General features: G+C 35.2%; 1 protein-coding gene across 6 annotated transcripts in view; it reads right to left on the bottom strand.

Moving 5' to 3' along the window:
• gria3b (glutamate receptor, ionotropic, AMPA 3b) overlaps positions 1-4,968 on the bottom strand; it is a 100,350-nt gene that overhangs the window by 40,428 nt on the left and 54,954 nt on the right. The gene's annotated exons all lie outside the window — the stretch shown is intronic.

Here is a 4,968-nt window from a genome sequence, read left to right as displayed (position 1 = left end):
TTTCACACCGTAAGGAAATTAGGAAAAGAAAAGTTCAATTATAAGTAGTCCTTATGTTTAATCATCGCCAGTTATTCCAAACACTATAAGTGTTGCCTTGAAGCTGTCTACAAAGTAATTTACATCCACACCCACAATCATATTAGATAGTAAACACTGTCACAGAGATTAATTAGAAACTTTTATCCCAGTTATGTCTGGCAAGAGAACTGCTGAGATGAACAACAAAGGTAGTGCCATTAGAGCGGGCAGTGTTTCAAATATGGGGAGGAAGCTGGATGTTTTATAATGCTCCTTAGATTTAATAAATTATGATCCTAATCTTAAACTTCTCAGCTAAAATTCTGAGTTATCACCAGATATATTCAAAAATCTTTGTTTGCTTAGATGATACATATTTGTTTCTGGACGAAGAAAGTAAAATGTTTGAAAAGCTCAAACAAAGAGCAGTGTTTTTTTTATTTTTTATTTTTAAAACTTAAATAATTTAGTCATAAAAATGGCAGACAGCTGTCATCACAGCTGTCACCATAGAGGTATAATCATATTTGCATGTATTTTCAAAGGACGTTCATCTGCTCTGTTGACAGATGCTGTACATAAAAGTCTGTTTTGATTGAACACATTTGCAATAAATTAATTAGTTAGTGAATCTATCAAAGTACTTCATTTCCTCTTTATTATATTCTAAATGTTTATCATTTTAGAATGAAAACAAGTCTAGAAAAAATGAATTTCTGTGCACTGGAATTGATGTGCAAGTAATTTCTAACCCTCACAGATGAACTTTTGTAAATTAGTTGTGAAACAGACAAAGATAATGTTTGAACGTACATATATGCAGTTAAAAAACATGTTATATATATATAAAGTAATTTGGTTTCACCAATGTGTTCATTGTGTTTGCCTCTTTTCTCTCAAAATGGTCTCTTTCGGATCCAGAAGACAAAGGTTATACAAGCCAAAAAAAAAAAAAAAAAGAGTTCTAACTAAGCAATAAACCTTTGTTTTTCACAATTAAGTATCATCGGGCAAACTTAATATCACAAAAAAAAAAGAAAAATAGCAAAACAACTTGCCATATTTTCTGCACCAAAACCTGCACTTAAATGTATTATTATTATTATTATTTTTTTTTAATGACTGTGTGCCTTATAATCTGGATCACCTTTATATATGAAATAATTCTGGTTGTGTTTACTGATGTTGGGATGATCTTACGATTTAGAGAGGTACAGCACTCTGTTTTTTTATGAGTCGCAAACAAGGTTAGGTGTTACTGCGAATACACTAACGCGGCTAATGTTTAGCACTGTTGGACTATGTGTTACTAAGATAGATAGATGGAAATATTTCGATTTTTTTCAAGCAGAAACAACAAAAAAATAAATAAATTCATTTTCTAACAAAAAAATGACAAGTATAGGTAGACGCTAACGCTAATGTCTATAGCGCTGATGAATTGTGTTTGTTGTACGTGTTACTAAAAAGGTTGGGAGTTAGCATAGTCACAGTAATGTTTGTTTTAGCGGTATCAGTATTTGCATATAATGTTGGGTGTTATTGCAAATACACTAACATGCTAACATCTGGCGGTGTTGGACTTGTTTTATTTACATGTTTTTCATATTGTTTTTACATTTATGTGTTGCAAACATGGTTGGGAGTTATAGCTATTGTTAATGCGCCAAGTGGCTAACATGTAGCATGTTACAAATGAGTTCTAGAGTAACTGTGAACGCAGTTAATAAAGTCTGACTGACTCATGGACTTATTACTGATTCTTTTGCCTCACTTAATACGCCTTATAGCTTAGTGCACCTTATATGTGACATAAATTTGAAAGTAGACCATTCACTGATGCCCTGCAGTATGGAAAATATGGTAATCAAAAGTTAAGGTATTTATGGTTTCGTGAAGAAGGGTTGCTTTGGTTTTTTTTTTATACGGTAGGACAGATTCATTAGAAGCTGAAAGCTTTTTGCACAGTCATGCCTCGGCTTTTAGTCGGATTCATTGATGAGGGCTTTTATTCTGTAATGGGGTTACATGGGGTGAAATCATGAAGCTGAAGCCCTGAGCAGATACATCTGGATCTATCCGGCTTCTCGACCGGCTAAGCGGACATCGCACCACGCAGACGCCGGCCATGGCTCCTTAAACCGGCTCTGGGCGCAGATGCATTTGTATCTGTCTACAATCATTGTTAAATAGAACTGCAGCAGCAGGTACAAGCAGCAGGTTTCCACAAAGCTGACAGTGGGTGCCATTTTTGGTGTGATTGCCCTCATGGGAAAAAGCCCATTGCTGTTTCAAGGAATAATAGTGATGCCCAATATGGGGCAGCTACAGAGAAAAGTCCAGCAGCTTCCCTGAATGCCTGGGAATCATTCATATTGGCAGAGCTGGACGGATTATTCCAATTAGCTCCAAAAAGGGGAGAATAAAAAGTCCCACGCTGAGGATGTCACTGGAATAAGAAGCAAAAAACAAACACGCTGCTGGTTTGAAGGTTAGCGGCTGGATGAAAACTATTTTCCCTGTCCAAAAACAACATTTGGATAGGTAAGAGACTGATGATAACTGACAGGAATTCAGGGATGATGAGAAAATAATTACAATATCTAATGAATAAACACAGCCATTGTAGAGCTTTACAGATTATAATTGCGCATCCTTTTTTTTTGTTTTCAGGGAAAAGACACAATTACAGACACAATCATTAATATGCCTCAGATGTGATGAATATTCTAAGCCTTTCTTAAGAGCTGATGCGTGCTGTAAACGTTAGAAGGGATCAGATTTCAGTCTAGCCCAGGATGTGAAGTGGAGAAATTCTGCAGCTCAAGAATTAAATTAGACACAGCAAATTAATACTAACAGCAGTTGTGCTTTAAACTATGACTCCAGGATCAAATTAGATTCAGGGGTAGAAAAAACACAAACAGTTGATGATGGGATATTGTGAGGCAAAGGAAAGCCAATATCTAAATGAATGTTAACGATCAAGATCCAATTCTGGAACTGATTGCCTTATAAGCAGGCAGCGGTGAAGCGGGGTTGTGCAAGGTGGAACGAGGGGAGGCCGACGGAGGAGATGCTTGGCATAATAGCCACTCATCTATTCACGGTAATTGTGTTTTGCTCACTGCAAGGACTGGTGGACCTTTCATTTTCTCTTCAGGCAATCAAATTGATGGAGGAATGGAGGGGTTCGGGGTCGTCAAGTGAAGGATTAAAGAGGTGGAAGCTTCTCCAAATGACTGCTCCCTCTCAGGCCTTTCCACCACAGGCTCACCATCATTTCCAAACATGTCAGGAGGCATAGCAGAAAAACAAACAAACAAACAAACAAAAAATCCTCTCATCTCCAATATATCATTGGCTCCACTGTGAGTTGCTGGTTGAAAGATGTTAGTTGCACAAGCAAGTGTCAACACCTTTTCAGGCACTAAGGACTGAGAGTAACCCTCTTTTTTAAGGTTTGTTTGACCTTTTTTATGCTTTTTTAAAGTTGGGAAACAAATCATTATTTGCAGCACTTTAAATCTTTGTTAAACATTTGTTTTTTTGTCAGAAGCTTCTCTTTTGTAGTTTGATAAGAGACAAATTCCTACTTTTCTTTCAAGTTTATACGACCCAGAAGAGAGTAGAGCATTTTGAATGATTTGATCTACATTCATTTTTGGATTATATAAACAAATCATTTAACCTTTTAACACTAATGCTGTCCGAGGGACACCAAAACCAACGCTCTTCATCTTTTTACTCAACATAATTTCAATAGATTCTGGTTAAATTACTTTTGGCGCCAAGCTGGTTTCTCTGCATTCGAATCAGCTGATATTCATTTATTGTAAACTACCCTGAAGTGTTGCATATCAGCACAAAGCTGCTTTTCTCAAATACAGAATCTGTTGGAATTACATTGAGAGTTACTGTAATTCAAAGAACGTCAACACTAGAGCTAAAGCTCTGGTTTTAAAGGGTTCAAGTGCCTAAATAATCCTCCAAAAAACATTAATACCAGAAATATCATATCTGAATCCCTCCAATTTTCATATATTTATTTGTTACACAAAATGTTTCCAGTGAGCATGAAAGGGTTTTTTTTTTGTACAAACGCTTAGAACTGTTTTACAAAGCAAAAAATCTTTGAGAAACCTAAAAGTTCATTTGTATGCAAAGCTACAGAAAAACTCTTTTTGAACTTGTTTTGTGAATTGAAGATTTGAGACTTTCTGAACATATTATATGGTAAGCATGATTTCTAGGGGAGTAACGGTTCATTTTGACAATGATTTGGTTCATGTTGTCATTTTCAGTTGCCGATATGAATCATAATTGATATTAGTTCAGTTTGAATGATCCGATTCACTGACCTACAATAGATACACAACATCTTTAGCCTAAACTTCAACCAGTCTGACTTAGAGATATAATTACCCGCTGCTGAACAGTGCAGAGGAAGTTTTCCAGATTATTTATATTTTTTGTAAGATGATCAAGTAAATTTAATATGTGTACAAATAAGAATTAATGTCAAATCCATTCAAATTTTAGTTTCATAAAGTTCATCCAACTGTTGTTTCCACATCAAAATATTATTAGAACATTGTACAAACTGAATTGTCACGCTCCTGTAAAATTCAGTGTTTCCACACGTAGGACTGTATTGATGGCTTGATACAAATAGGATTTTCCAGTATCGATATGATCAATAAAATTCATTTAAAATGTTTTTATATTGGTTTAGTTCCGTTTGATTAACAGCTCGCCTCAGACAGATCGATCTGATAGAAATTCATTCATTAATTAAGTCAATAAATCCTACCTCCCTAATAACTTCTGGATTAAATAAATATGAATACCTTTTCACATCCTTAAACTCCACACATTAGGCTCTTTTGATATGTTCCACCACCATCAGTGTAGTAAATTTAAACTTGTTTTTTTTTTTTTTTTTTT

The sequence above is a fragment of the Oryzias melastigma genome, linkage group LG10 (genome assembly GCF_002922805.2).
Source record: "Oryzias melastigma strain HK-1 linkage group LG10, ASM292280v2, whole genome shotgun sequence".
Lineage (NCBI taxonomy): Eukaryota > Metazoa > Chordata > Actinopteri > Beloniformes > Adrianichthyidae > Oryzias > Oryzias melastigma.
This window is presented reverse-complemented; position numbering and strand designations above follow the sequence as displayed.